General features: G+C 35.8%; 1 long non-coding RNA gene across 6 annotated transcripts in view; it reads left to right on the top strand.

Annotated features, from left to right (window-relative positions):
• Positions 1-7,142: 7,142 nt before the first annotated feature.
• The window catches only part of LOC141578851 (uncharacterized), a 382,879-nt gene continuing 373,759 nt past the window's right edge, over positions 7,143-16,262 (top strand). For all 6 annotated transcript variants that reach the window (XR_012509649.1, XR_012509644.1, XR_012509645.1 and 3 more), the window contains exon 1: positions 7,143-7,289. This is a non-coding gene — a long non-coding RNA (uncharacterized LOC141578851). The remainder of the gene's footprint in view (positions 7,290-16,262) is intronic.

Genomic DNA, 16,262 nt, shown 5'->3' with positions numbered 1-16,262 from the left:
ACCTCACGCAGTATGGACCATCAGAGTCTTTTTCCTTCGAGGCGCCATCCTAATAGCATGCTTGGAACCCCTCTCTGGTCCTTCCAGGATGGTAAATGCTGTACACTAAGAGTGCCCCCCAAAATAGATAGACATCCCTTAGCCAATATAATATTTCATTCCCCTTGATCGTACACCCTCAGGATCAAGCCCAGTACCTCTGTGCTCTCCCTGCTCTGGCTGGTAACTGCTGACGAGGTCATGTGACTCTGTTAGAGCATAGTCCTTTTTTTGCCCCCTGTCAGGCCCAGTATGTCCGTGGCTGGGTTATGTTCTGACTTAACTCAAGTTTTTGTCCTCCTGGGTCAGTAGCAGGGCTGGGACTTAAGCATTCAGGTGGAGGAGTAACCACATCATCTCTGAGCAAAGGGGGAGAACTAGTCATGTAAGGAATGGGCCACTTCTGCTGTCTCAGAGCTGAGAAGGAAATGAGAACAACGTCTCCTGGATGATATTTGCCATAGGAATATTGCTTTGCTGTAGCTTTTCCATAATACTTTTGTTCTTTTATATTTTTACACATGTATAAATAATCAGAGGATTTTGAAAAGCATACATTTGATATTGATTTGTTCTTTATCATATAAGATTTACTTTTGAACTTTTAGAAAAACTGGGTGTCAGGAAGCTGATAATTTGTATTTACTGTGATTTATCTTTTAAATAAAGGAACTGAGAATTAGAAAGGAGATGAATAACATTTGATTTTGATAAAGAAAAATTCTTCTATGAAGGTTGAAAGAAGATCAACAATGTTAAGAGATTCTGTAGCATAAAAATAACTATCATCTCCACTTTTGAATGAAAAGTGGAAATGTGTGATGAAGTGTGTGATGAAACCTTGGGAACCTTTCTCGTAAGTAGCGATAACATAGCTCCTGTCTTTTTCAGATAGATGTGTTTTGGGCAGCCAAACCTAGGTTTTGCAGACTCCAAGTAAAAGCAGAAAAGCCACTGTTGTCAAAACAAAACACACCTACTGTAGATTACTGTTACAGCTTTTTATTTTGCTTTTTTTTTTTTTCCTTTAACCAATTGTGGACTTACAACAGTTATTTTATGATTTACTATAACTCAGTTTAACAACTGACAAGAATCAGAGTTGTGAAGGTAGCACACAGAGCTAAAGCAGGATTCCTGGTGATTGTTGGTTATGAAGTAAGGGGATGATTTAGAAATAATCCTGGGGTCATGCACATCTTGCTTTTATGAACAGACCAGCCGAGCTTAATGGCCAGAAAGGATGCATAATGGCTTTTCAAAAATTGTTGCTAGCTTCTAAAATAACTTTTTAGAAGTGACTTTTTGAAGTAGAGTAGATCTTCCGTAACTACGTCTGACAACAAAAACAAAACAGATATAGAAGCAAAAGAAATTAAATCCACTTTAGGGTGTCAGACAAGTACAAGCAGTTGAAACCTGATTATAAAAAATAGACATGCCATTTAGAGAAATGCTTTTCATTAGGTTTAAATTGTCAGAATATCTGTATTTATATGTCCCCTTCCAAAATTCTGTTGGCATGAGAAGAACATAGTGACCAATATTAATAAGGTGGCATATGCATCCATTCTTTTCCATTGGTGTCATATTTCCCTGGCAGGCTTTCAGCTTGTGTGAGTACAAGTTGTTTGTTATTTGTATTTTTCATTTGTAACCAGACATGCCCATTTTGAAAGTATATGGTAAGCATTTTATCACTATGTAAAATAACACTATAAAAGGCATTGGGTTGAATACCATAAGAAATGGACACAGATTTTGGCCTTGGTGAATTTATAATGCAATAGAGTACGTAAGTGAATAACCATGTAGAATAGGTTAGGTCAGGCTGAGAGCATCTCTCTATTTCATTTTTATGAGTATCTTGCCTCATTTCAAAAGTTATTTGAAGTGGTTTTTGGTGATAAATATTTTACAACATAAAGCAAAATAATGAGAGACATTTCATGTTAAAAAAAAATGTAACTTGAAGTTAGGGTAAGGCCTACATATAAGACACATGCCAGAATGTGTATGGCTTTTTACTTATGACTTTAGTATAAGATTAGAAATTTTCCTGTGTCACAGTCTGAAGAAGATCCCTCTTTGGGTTCTTTGTAAAGGGGTATCACCTATCGTGGTAGAATACATCCTCAATAAAAGCAATAAATATTTCAGTGAACATTCTACAGTAATTTCTTATGAGGGGATATTTCAGCTAGTTCAGTTAAAGCAAAATTATTAAAAGCAAAGCAGTACATTTCTAGTATAGCTTTCTGAGGGTCAGGTTGTCCCACAGATCAACTTCAGCCCATCTAAAGGCTGCACTTCTCAACTTGTGTTAAAAACATATGCAGAGATGCATGGCAGAGTGAAGGGGAACTCAGAGCCACAGCACACCATCATGTAAATGTCGGTTGGTGCTGTGTTACATAAAAGTTTATTTTTTATAAAAAATAAATACTGTGAAGTAGTTTTAAAAATTTGTATGTAAGGGAGAGGGGTGAGAGAGTGATGAGTAGGAGAGAGAAAAGAAGAGGAAGGAGTGGGAGGAGAAAGACAAAAAACTTTAAAACAAACAAACAAAAAAATCACCATCCATTAGAGTTGGAAAATTTCAGATCTTGAGAAATGTACTGAAATTAAACATATGAGTGTAATCTGTTTGGGATGCACTTCGTGGGGCTCAGACTTCAGGCTGTGTGCCAACCTCCAGTTACCTTCCATGGTCCATCGTTTTTCCCAACCCACATTAATCCTAGCAGAGTTTCCATTGATATGACAGATGAAGAGGCTGGGGAGAAGTCAGGCTGGTCTAAAAGAATAGAAATTTGCCGAGAGTAGTGGTCAGAGATACGGGTTTTGGAGTCAGAAAAAAACTGAGGGAAAATCTAATGCTGTCAGTTGTTAGCTACGTCACCTTGATAAAGTTACTTAGCTTCACTCACCTCACTTATTAGTCTCATCTTTAAATAGGTATAATCATAACACCAATCACATAGGTTATTTCAAGGAACTGTATTATATATAATTAATTTTTTGATAATAGATGCTCTTAAATATTCAAATGTATGTTAGCTGCTTCTTCTGACATAGGAAGAATAATGTCTGGTTATTTAAAAGAGTGATAGTGAGTTCCAAGCATGGATGGTAAATTGACTTTGAAGACAATTTCAAAAGAAGAGCTTGAAATATGTTTCATAAATTTGAGAAGCTGACCAAGATGATGGCCTTGAAGATTAAGGCTAATTTGGCATATTTATTACTAAAAAAGTCTGCCTTAGATTCACACCGTGAATTATAGGTTACAGTTACTTTATATCCAATTTTATTTGCTGTTATATTAATTCTGAAATTGATATTGTTGTAACAGCCGAAGCCTGTGTAACAAGGACGAGGCAAATTTTAGTATGCTCATTTTTCAAGTAACCTGAAGATCGTAGAGTCTTTGACATTAGGCAGAGCAGGCAGAAGAGACAGAACAAGAATGTTATCAACAGTACGGTGCAAGCCTCACAAATAAAACCTTCGGAAATTTATGATTTTATATAATAAAAAACATTCAATTTTGTGTGTTAAAAATGGGAAAAATGAAGAAACAACATCATATCAGATAAATAGATTAATATTGATGTATAAATCTATCTCACCTTGATTCAATACTGTCCTTGTCTCCACGTGGGATGTGAATCATGTATTTCTGTCTGTCATTGGATTTACTGACGAGTGTGAATTACGTTTGATACATAAAGTCTAAGTGCTCATAAACCTAGGGATATAAACACAAGACAATGAATATGCTTAGTACTCAAAAGCCCGTAAGATATATTGCACTTCTTTCACTTGTGTTTCGCCTTATTGAATTACTGTCTGTGATTTAGCCTGGCGGGCTTGTCAGCACTGTCTCCACATAGCCCCTGACACTCTCATCCCCAGTGAAGTCCTGCCTTTGGTGAATCTTACTTTTTTCTGGGCTTTTTTATGGGTTCATTCAATGAGCACATATCCTAGATAGATGTTGGTATTAGAAGAATATCTCAAAACATGTAGTTGTCTTCAACGACTAACAACTGCAATTGAGTCTAGCAGATGAAGCTGTTGAGCAGTTAGCAACATACAGGGAGACGAAACTCTGTACACCTCCACCTCAGATAGTGAAAGCAGGAGGGCTGGGACGTTAGCAAGAGATTTATCCAGGAGGTATATTAGGTCAGTTCTTGAAAGAGCTACTTCCCTTCTCAGCAGGGTGGATTACAGTTTGGGGACATGGGAAGGACAGTGAATATCACTCACCAAGGCAAATGCACAGGGAGAACACTATGGAAACAGAATACCGTGTTGGAGAAATTGTCTGTACTTATGTATGTTTCAAGTTCACATTCTAATAGGAATGCTGGTGTTGAAATGAAACAGTGCTGGGGAGAAAATCAGAGTTCGATCAGGAAGTAGGCTTGTTCCTAAATGGGACCCAGGGAAAGAGTACCCATGGAGGCCCATGTATCATGTGTCTAAAGTTTTAGAAATTAGATCTAAGTCAAGTTAACTGTTAAATAAAACATACATCTTTCTACATGACGTATATACCGTCATACTGACCTGGAGGATCCAACTCTAATCTAAAAATGTTGGATTTAGTGGGTTTCAACAAAATGGCCCAAGAAGAAGAGAGCCGGTCCACCATCTACCCTTCTTTACTTTCCACATCTGGTTCCACCTTGCACGGGAAGGGACCTGTTGTTCAGGCACAGGAGACCCCGGCCCACAGCCCTGCCATATCCCCACAAACAAGAACCTCTTAGACATTCGTCGGGGCTAGAGATATACTTATTGGTGACACAGTTCACTCTGGAAAGAAGGGGTCTTGGGAAAAGGCCATTGCAGGCCTTGAAAGAAAGTTCAGGGTCATTTGGACAGCGGATTAGATGAACTCAAGGATTCTGAGAATGACCTAGAAGGGTGCTGAGTTGCCCCTCCCCTTGACCACACAGTCTCCTCTTCCCTTGGGTAGGAGTATGCCCAGAGTAGAACCATTATGGGAACTTCTGACATGTGGGAACTAGTGCCTTATATGCTAGTTTTAGAGTTTGGGCACCTTCATGTGGACTAAAGAGAGCTATCAAAGACTTTTAAACAGTAGATGTTTTATGTGCAGTTTTGCTTTTTACATAGCTATAAATTTGAGGAAGAAATAGATAGGAATACTTTTCTTTTCAAGGCGAAGCAGTATTACATATTGTCAGACCTCTTCAAAAGGCCTCATTTATTAAAGTGCCTCATGATAGATATAACTAGAATTGGCAAGCTACTAAAAATGTGTCCCTGACCATTTTTCATGTGTAATGAATGCTCCACTTATTTCAAGTACCCTGAATAGTGCTTCCAAGTTGTGGATTTAATCCTTCTAGTGAGACACCCTAACAGAGAGAGTAATAGATGTACTTCAAAACAGATTTGCCTATTTCTACAGTAAGTCTCACACTACTGCTCCTGACATTGTCTGTTTACTTTGGCATAAAGAGGCTGGAGAAAGGAGAGAGGTAGAGAGCGGCAGAGAGCTAAATGGACATAAATCTGGAGGTAGAATCTAGGCAGCATGGTTTAAAATTGCATCATCTAATTGCTCCTCATCCATCCCTTAAGGATGCAGGTTGAGACTATGCACTGCTCCCCAAGCAATTCACCTCTGAAAAATTATTCACCTACATGGTGACCAGTGTACTAAATGTAAGAATAATTCTAGTGATGAAAGAATAGTTCTAATCTAATGTAGAAAAATTTGAAAACAGTGTGCCTGTTATCTCTGTCCTTAAGGATTGAAAAACAAAAATCTCTTTTTAAAGAACACACATTACAGGCTAATGCCTTCGAGTTGTCTTTAACATTGGGCTTCTAAGCAGGGGGATGATTTGACCCTGAATTGATCTCTTAAAGAATAAAAAAAATTCTATCTCTGCTGATACTAGTGGTTTCCCTGTCATTCTGTCATTCCTAGAAATGTAGATTTTGAGTTAGTTTGGTCTGCATGGTGCATGGTGAAAACAGTTATAAGGATGGGCAGACCCAGATTCTGGTATCCTCATCTATACAGCATGGACTCTGGGATAACTTGTACTTTTCCACATGGTAGAGTTTGAACTTTTTGCATTCACATGGGAAGCCTAAGTTTTAATGAGTTCTTTGCAGTATATGTGGACAGAGGACTTTCTTGACCTGGGAATTCTGAGTGGCCTAGTTGAAAAGTAGACTCCCTTAGTTTATTTCCTCCAAGACAGTAATAGTTAACTCTGGGTTGTCACTGAGCCACGGGAAAGGTGTTGAAAGCTGTGAACTCTAGATTCAGAAAACCACTTGTATCTACATAAATTCAAACTTTTAAAAGTAATTTCAGGGAGATCTTGTCTTGCTCTGAAGTTACTCATGGGATCTCTTAGATGTCCTGGGCCTCTTTATTTTTTCAATCATGGGATCCACAGTTTTCTAAAACCAGACAATCTGCATATGTTAGGCATTCAGAAAGTACAAATAGGACAAATCTTAATTTTTCTTGGAGAACTGAATTGGGGAGAGGAGGCTATGTTTAGAATGATAAAATTCCTTTCTTATTTTCCATTAAAAAATGGAGTCTCTTGAGTAAAGAAGTTTTTAGTCATTCTAGAATTTTAATTTAGTCAAGAATTGTGCTCCCAAAAAGTGCTCTTCCTTTACACATTATGGGAAGCTAGAGCTTAGGGGTTAAACCCACAGTCACTTATAGTCAGATTGACTAAATTTGTTTCTCTTAACCTCTCTGCATCTCAATTTACCTACAAAACACAGATAATAATGATACCTAGCTTGTAAGGTTATGAGTATTAAACAAGATTACTCATGTGAAATGTTTAGCAAAGTGTCTGACACAGTAAACACTCAATAAATGTTAGCTACAATTTTTATAAGAAGAACATGCATATATAAAATTTTTTCTTTCTTTCTTTCTTTTTTTTTTAACAGATGTGTATTTAAGAGAAAGTGACTGTCAGAAAAGTCAATATGTAATGTCAAATACTGACATTTACACTTGGACTTGGAAGTGAATTATTAATGGAATTTTTTAGTAGTATGTACAGACCTCTTTTCTTTGAGGCTGGTCAGGTCACAGTGAGTGGAGTGAAGTAAAAGATCAAAATAGTAACCAGTGTCTAATGCATACGTATATTAAATGGGGCTGAGGAACACTCCTTTTCTGGAAGTTTTAGCTTTCAAGGAACAGTTTTAGAATGTTTAATAAGGTAAGTACAAGATTATTTCCTTTTGAGATAGAACAATGTTTTATTGTCTAGATTTCACAGATTTAAATTGGATGAATGAAGAAAGGAAGTGAATCTTGCTAGTGAAGTCCTAAATGATGTGATACAATTTGACTGCTAGAATTTTGGAGTGTTTGGAGAACAAAGCTTATATTGGCATTTATTCTGCTATTTATTTTCCAAAAATCTTCTTACATTCTCTTGCTTTCTATTGTAAAATTATATTTTGAGGGAAAATTGTCACTACATATTTGAAATGCTATTATTTCCATTTCAATACAATTGCACTGAATATGCAAATCCATATCTTCCAGCCCACTCTGTATGAACAGCTTGGAAATGGAGATAACAGTGTTAACGCAGCACTGGGATCTTATTTTGCAATCCAACTAGGCATCCAGGGAGCGACACTTATTATTCTTTTCAATTTCATTATTATTTCTATCCGACAAGGGATGTGCAGAGTGTCTCTCTTTTGCAAAATGTTCTAGGAAATTGAGGCTGCCAATCCCACCCACAGAAAAAACTATAACTTTTCTAGGTCAACCTATCCAGGTGTATTTATTACAGGAATGCTTAACTTTGTATTTCTTTCTTCTGCTTCTATAAATCACAGTGTCTTTCCAGTCTACTACTGAGGAGAGGAAGTCGTTCTCTTTGTGTTTCTATTTGGCCTGAGGATGAAATTTTAACAAACTCTGTGTCACGTATGACTGTAGAACTTAAGACCATTTCTCATAAATACTGGCAACATCCACATAGCCTTATTATTTTTTTAATGACTTCTGTGTGGCTGGTTGGAATGGTACTTTGTACTTTGGATTCCTTCTTTCAAATATTTGTTCTTGTTATTTTTGGTAGTTCTAATGATTTTTACCCACCCTGTGTTTACATAAATTCTATTTGTAGTTCAAGGCCTTATTCAAGAGTCACCTCTCCATGAAGCCTTCTCTAACTACCCAATGTGTTTGAAACATCCCTTTCTCTCTACAGGATTGATTGTGGCATTTCTTTAACATTTATGAATGGCTGCCTGCACAGAATCACATTTGACTATTACATATGCAAGTGTACAATGTGGATTTGCTGATGAGAATATCAGAATATCCTCCAAGCCAGAAATATATCTTATACTTTTTGCATAGGCCTTAGGAACTAATGTTATGTTCTGTCATCTAAGTTCTAGAACCCAGAAATAGTAAAAGAGGCTTTAGCTGTAGATACCCTTCTTGCTGGACCCCCTTCCAGGTCTCCAACATGTTCACATACAGGAGGGATCGTGCAACTCTAGTTATAGGCTAGAATCGTGAAGCACTGCCCCAGTCGGGGTCACTCTTTGCCCTGTGGTGATCTTGTGGCTGTGGGTAAAACATGTGGGCTGCCTGTCCTTCAAAATCCCTCAGTCTCCCTCCAACCCCCAGTTCACCTTCTGCTGTTGGTAGATTTCATCAAACTTTTGGACCCTATCTTTGAACCTAAAGAGTATGATAAAGAAAAGGTAATGCTGTACTCCTTGCATGGGAATCATAAAGACACCAGATTCAAGACCATTTTCTCTGCTCTCACCATATCATGGTGAAAGCAGTCTCTCCAGGACTCATGGAGTGCAGAGAAGGGGTGGAGAGGACCTGGCTGAACTGAGTGGGGCCAAGATAGATGAGAAGGTTAGAGTTCCCCTAGGGCTTGTCCCTGGGCAAGAAGTCTCTTCTGAGTAAGAAACTGCAGAGAAAGTTACATAGGCAAATTATCAATAAAAAGTTGGAGACTAAGAAACTTTTCTAAACAATTATAATAAAAATAAATTTCAATCAAACATGTTAGAAGAAAGACTGAATTATCTTTCCATTTCTCTAAAAAAATATTATGAAATTGCTGTTCTGTGTTGAGACAATTAAAGAGTACACATCCAAACATTGTAGGAAAAATAAATTATGGAGACTTGTCTCTCGGGGATATTAATAATCATAATGGGTTTATGTTACTTTTAGCTTTTGTGATAGTTATGTTATTTGTTATCTTTAAAAAATGTGTTGTCATTTCTTGTTTTAAATTCTATGTAAGTCCTAAAGCATTCATTTTTGTACCTACTTTTATTTACAGGTTTTATTCTTCTCTACAAAGCCTTCTCAATTTATAAAAGCTTCGAATGCCAGAAAATCTTTTTTCCATCTTAGACAGAATTGCATATTAAACTGCTTCTGGTACCTTCACATGGATGTTCCAGTGGTATTTCACACTCAGTATGAACTCACCAGTTCTCCTGAATCCACATCTTTTTTTATTCATATGTTCTTTCTTTCTCCAAATGGGACGATTTCTACCCACTTGAGGCTCAAAATTCAAGTCAGAATTTACCTCTGACTAGCCCTTTGTGAGCTGAATTACTTCTCCTGCCTTGAGCTTCCATTGACTCCGGTGCCTTGTTTTATCAGAGAATTCATCTTACTGAATTTTCATCCATTGTGTATTTGTCCATTTTCCTCATTAGCTTCTTACATCTCTGAGCATGGAGACTCGTGAATTCTGCTTCTCTTTATAGCTTCATCTAGCACAAGACCTAATTTAGAGTTGTCACTAACATAATAATACAGAAAACGTGCATACTTTTTTTTTCTAACTCATTGTTTCATTGATTCACTTAACCAATAGGCAGACATGGGGTCTGTGCTGGGGACAGGTGCACAGTGAGGTTTAAGATGCAGAACTGTGTTTTAAGTTGCCCTCAAATTTTATTAAGTGCTTTCTCTGCTTTGGGCCCAAGAGCCTTATGAGGTAGATGATGTTGTTGTTGTTGTTGTTGTTGTTGTTGTTGTTGTTGTTGTTGTTGTTATTGTTATTATACCTAATAGCCGATTAGGAAACTGAGGCATTCAGAAATTAATGTTGCATGGACAGTAAATGGCAAAGTGGAGTTTGAACCCAGGCAGGCTGGCACCACTCAGCAGGGACCCTCCGAACAACCAGCCAACCTCTAGTAACTGTCAGGTATCTGATGCAGAACTGCATTACACATAATACTAATCTGCAATAGCTCACTGTAAATAAGGAAAGTTGATACTTAAATAAAAGATGTTACTAAAAGTAAAAGAAGGATATTTAAACAGCTGGAATTTGTTACTAAACTAAAAAGACATATAAGAATTTTTATCATTATGTCATCTATGCCTTATTTTTAAAATCATATCACAAAACACTTAAATTCTAACAGCCACAGAGTAATTATGTTAATTTTAAAAAAGAAAAAAATATACTATTCCATTAAAAATAAATTCTGTTTCACTCCATTTTATCTCTTCTCGGCTTCTTCATCTATTACTTACTTATTTTTGATTACCTATCTAAAATTTCTAGCAGGGAATGTATTATATTTAGTTATTCACTTATTTTTGGACTTTTAGGTAATCCTAAATTTTTGCTACTAGGGCTAATCTTTCAGTGGATTGTCAAAGCGTATATTTTTCTCATTTTGTATGTAACTGTATGTTCTTTTATCCCATAAGACTAATGTTATCATAAACATTTCTCTGATATTAGCAATACATTTTTAAAACTCAAAAACTTCTTATTAATAAGGGATTTCAGTAACTGAAGTCAAGTTATGATTTTATTTTAAAGATTTGTAGATATCATAAAATGATAAATTATAACATTTGCTTGGCTTTTCCCATGAGACAGCACAGAAGATAATTTCTTTTTCTGGTCTTTGACAGGCTCTTGAATATATTGATGACCATGCCCTCTCTTTATATATTTTTGGCTTTTAATTTTTGGTTACAGTTGTCAGATTGCATTACCTCTTTCGTAGCTTTTTTGTCTTTCATTCCTGATTAAGACCATCTACCTTATACCATTCGCCTATTAATGAATGCTTTCTTTATGAAAATATCTTTGAACTCAAGAGAGGATGATTTGCTTTTATAAAGCTGTTCAAATATGTGAAACCATTAGGTCAGAATTTTGAACCTTTTACCTAACTCTTTTTTTCCCCAAACCTTGTAACAACTGATTCCATCAATGTGTTACTCTGTAATTCCAGATTATTCTACTCACCAAATATCTTGCCTACAGAATCATACTTTTGATTATCAGTATATATAATCTTATGTATATATCAGGATATACAATCATATATCTCATATTATTCCCTCATTCAAACATCTTATCTGGCTCCCCATTTCCACTAATTAGGCTAAAATTAAGGTAACTGGGCTATTGTGTTATAGTGGAGCAAGTCATAGAAACCTGAGTTTGAATCCCAGCTCTCTGACTTAGTACTATTTTGTGATCTTGGACAAGTTATTTCACCTTTATCTAAGTCAGTTTCATCATCATCAGAATTGCCAATCTCTAAGGAAATATTAGTAAGATTAACTGAGGTAAAGCATGTATAATATGTGGAATACAGTAGGGCAAAAATATATGTTTCTTCTATCCCTGTAGTTTTAATTTCAAGCCTTCTACTACCTTTCTGATTTTTTTTTTAATATTAGTATTTCTGTAACACCCACCATGCACTAGATGTTGTTTTAACTTCTGTGAGGAGGTGGATTTTTAACGAGTGTCACTGTTACTGTGAAAATAAATTAGAGAGACCAGAAACTGAACAGGAAAGGTTCTTGATACAAGTTACTAGAGATAACTGATTTGAATAAGACTGGTGACAGCCAACCTCTACAGAAGTGGATGAATTAGAGAAATATTTTTCAGGAAGACTCAATAAGACTTGGTCACTGATTGAATGGGCCTCAGGGTACATAAATGAGAGGACTATGTTAAAAATGACTTCAACGTTATTAGATAGTTGCTCTTATTTTATAACCCTGTATTGCTTCCTTTTCTCTGTGTGAATACCTGTTCCTCAGATGGACTGGAAATTTTTTATGGAGATAGGCTATGGTATAGACAGCCACCAAATGCTTTTCTTACAACAGGTACTCAGTAAATGCTTGATCAGTGAGTAACTGCTTAGGAAAAAAAAACAAAACTGATGTAGTTTTGGTGTGATTGTCCAGGGACCGGGTGCCCTCTGTGTTATTAGCTAATTATTTCAATCTCATTGAAGAATACCAAGCTGTAAGTACTCACACCCATGGTGATAAGTGTGACTTTAACAAACCTCCAAAGAATTATTCATCTTCATTATACTCAATTTTAACTGCTTTTGGAATTGTTTACTAGAAGGGCAATCAGCTGTAAATTACTTGAATTCTAAAACTATGTGAAAAGTACATATATTGGAAATAAATAAGTTATTTTTAAACTAAGGTATCTTGATAATTTGCTTTTTAAAATATGTATGTGCATGTATCTGTATGTTCAATCTTTAAATTATTGACACCTTGACCTTGGAAAAGGTTGTTGAAATTTTTAAAAAAGCAATAAAAATATTTATAGGATAATAGTAAGCATGAGGAGTCAAAGGATGGATATAATAAGTAATATATAGATTATAACCTATATAAATATAGGTATAATAAGGAATCACAGAAGGTCATTTTGAAAAGAAATTGGGTTGAGTGAAAAGTCAAAATATCTCCTGGTTCCTTTGAGGCAGAAGGCTAGATTGTGTGAAATAGTGGAGAGGATGTGAGTGGTAAGCTGAGTCATCACATATAGAGATACTTGATTTTACGTTTGGAAAGAACAGCAATTTACCCACACCACCACCTGATTTCTTGCCTTTCAGTCATTCATCAAATGGCTGTTATGGAACTCTGCTGCATTAATGGTACAAAGATAAAGTATAATCCCTCTCCTGAAGTAGTATCTATCCATGAGGGTGACAGGCACATGAATAGATCATTATAATATAATGCAGTAATGTTGACTCCTCAGCAGGGCTGACCCAAGAACAGCTCTGTCCCTGGACCACAGCAGACATCACCATCCCTTCTGGGGACTCATTTCTGAGAAGTCCGGACATGACATCACAGTTCTTCACAACACTGTACTCCAAATACCTACTACCAATTATTTGAATATTATCATGTGGGTTAAAGAATATTTACTATTGGTGACAGGTTCTTATTACAGATGTTTTGAAAAGAGTTTTGGGGACGCACAGAGCTTCTTTCTGAAATTATTAAGGCAAGCAGCTCTGTAACAAAATATTTTGAGTTGATTCTCCTGTTTTTCAAGTTGTTTGCTAGTTCAGTAAATAATAGATGGAACCCTTAGACAGATACAGCAGCATAAATACCACCCATGTGAGACTAGTTCTTTGTAAGAGGAGTCAGTTCATTTGTTAATGATTTATATGAAGCCAGCTGAGGCACAGATGACTGAATAATAAGGTATTTATTCTATTTACTGAGTTATCTAATATGTTACATTTAACTTCATCCCTGAGACTAAAATTTTTCCCTCTCAGAAGCTACACTGCTTTTGGCAAATGTTCTCCACTTCACTTAGCATTTCTGAGTGCTCGGTATGCTTCTGAAGTTTCCTCTTGAACATCCTTAAGTGAAATCATCTAGAAATAATTTTCAAATACGTTAAGGTGAGTTAGATGCAGTACTGAGCCAGGGATGAGAGTGGCTACTGTCTCTGCATTGCCTTCTGCTGTGTGGTCCACAAAGGAGAGATAGTGTGTGGTAATCGGGGCAGTAGATGTCCCCAGAGGAGCAGGGCTCCAGCCTGTGAGTAGGTTATCCTCCTTGCTTACATTCGTTATATCATTGCAAATAGAATTTTTCAGTTGAAGGAATCATTTGAAGTATTCTGTTTTTCATGGGCTGAGTGCACAAGGACTTTGGAGATTCTTGGAGTGTGAGAAAGAATTTGAAGAGCAATTAATTTAGGGTCAGGGAGTTGAAGAAAAAGTGCCTGGGACATATTAGTTAGATACTAAATAAATTTTTATTGACCGTATGAATGAAAATGTAATTGCAGTCTGACTTTTTGTTTTGGCTGAGGGCTAGAATCCAGATTGCCTCATTGGTCAGTAGGAAGTCAGGTGTGAACAAAGAAACTGATTTTCTGCATTAATTTTAGTAATACAGCATTTTCTAAATTAAAAAAAAAAACAACCCTCTCTAGAACAGTTGTCCTCAAATGTTATTTATAGACCAAATAGATCAGAATCACATGGGGAAATTTTTAACCCTCCGTATTTCTGAGTCACACTCCTTATACATTTAAATTTATTAAATGTAACTTGCGCCAAGTTATGTTAATTTCTTAAAGTTCGCTAGGTAAACCTATCTTGTGGCAAGATTGGGAATCACTGTTCTAGCTCAGCCTGCCAACCCATTCGTCATTATAGTGTCCGGGCAAGGCCGTTTGCATCATTTGCCACTACTGGCTAGGATGGCTCTTGTGACTCACAACTTAAAAAAAAAAAAAGAAGAAAGTGAAGGAAGGAAGGAAAACAGGAAATAAGAGGAGAAAGGGAGGAAGAAAGGAAGATACATTTAATTAAGGAATTCTGAGTAATCACTTAGGAATCAAGTTTACAGAGTTAGAACACTTAGGTGCTAAATCTAACATGTTACACAAAGTAAACTTATTTGAAACATTACTTTAAATAAGTTTAAGGAGAATATAGACCCAACTGTGCAATAGGTGCTCCTGCAATTTATTTCAAGCTTTGTTTATTGAACACTTATATGTGCCAATCCCCCAAGCTGAGACCTTTTCATTTATCTCATTTTTTAAAAAACTTACCTCTCAGATATGTTTAATTATTTCATTTTACATGGCAAAGAAACTAAGTCTCAGAGAAGTTAAATAACTTTTCCAACAACATACAGTTAAGTATGGAGAAATTAGGCTTTGAAACCAGGCTTCTCTGACTAAATATTTCTTGTGATTAATAATTATTTAATCCTGTTTTATTATTAGAAATAATAATGCAAAAACTAACATTACGTATTATCATGAAAATGTATTATGGCTCAAGTATGTATTACAGGATGGTCAGCAAATCTCTGTGTTCAAGTACAAAAGTATTAACTCAGGAAGGAATTGGATAATAATATTTTTTAAAGGTTTTGAATTTGAAAAGGAATATTTAATTTTGAGTTGTAATTAATCGGTAATTTTTATAGGTCAAATGATTTCTTTTTATCTTATCTTTCCTATGATTTAGGTCTTATTTAACTAAATTTCAATGTTATCGTTAGACAAGCAGTTTTCTCTTTGGGAGGTTATCTGGTACAACAGATAAGAGCAAAATACTAAGTTATCTGGAAGCAAAGGATTGCATTTGCTACATCGATACTTATTTTCAGAAAAATCATTTTAATTTTTATTTCCGTGAATAGAAGAGTTCTTTATTTCTTTAAACAAAATTCCATCTCACAATATTACTTCGTTTGTATTTATTGAAAATAACTACAAGTTATACTTCCTGGACTTAATCCAAATCCCTGCTCTAATATTTTGAAACCTCAGTCTTCATGGATAAGACAGAAGAGTAGGCTAAGGGAAGAAGTCTTGCCTGGTTCAGTTTAAATGCCTTCTCAAAGTTGACAGGTCAAAAGTACGTGACTAGGCTTATTGTACTTTTTCTGTCATTTAAAAAGTGTATATAACCTGATGAACAAAGATATTTGAAGAAGATAATGTACTTGGTAAATAAATAAAATTTTAAACCAGAGAAATTTACTGATCTCCTTACACCCGTGATGGTATTTCTTATGCTGGTCTTATACAAATAAATGAATCTAGATACCTCGGTACTGTGATCTGTAAAGAGACTTCAGGTAGATTATGCATTGGTCTTTATTTTTCCCCTCTGCTTAGAGCAAAACACTTTTTTAAAGAAGACTTAAAGGAATTTTTTTTTTTAAGTTGCCATTTCCTTATGCCTCTTAGGTGTTCACCTCTATACCGCAAATATTCCAAATTTTCTGTCATTTCCCTCATCTCTTCACCCTTAAATTAGTTTCATTAACTGTCAGAAGTTATTTGAGTCCAGAAAAAAAAATTGTCAAACTCCTTCAAAGCAAAATT

Source organism: Camelus bactrianus, chromosome 10, assembly GCF_048773025.1.
Source record: "Camelus bactrianus isolate YW-2024 breed Bactrian camel chromosome 10, ASM4877302v1, whole genome shotgun sequence".
Classification (NCBI taxonomy): Eukaryota; Metazoa; Chordata; class Mammalia; order Artiodactyla; family Camelidae; genus Camelus; species Camelus bactrianus.
Note: the sequence above shows the minus strand (reverse complement) of the source record. Positions and strands in the feature narration are given on the sequence as shown.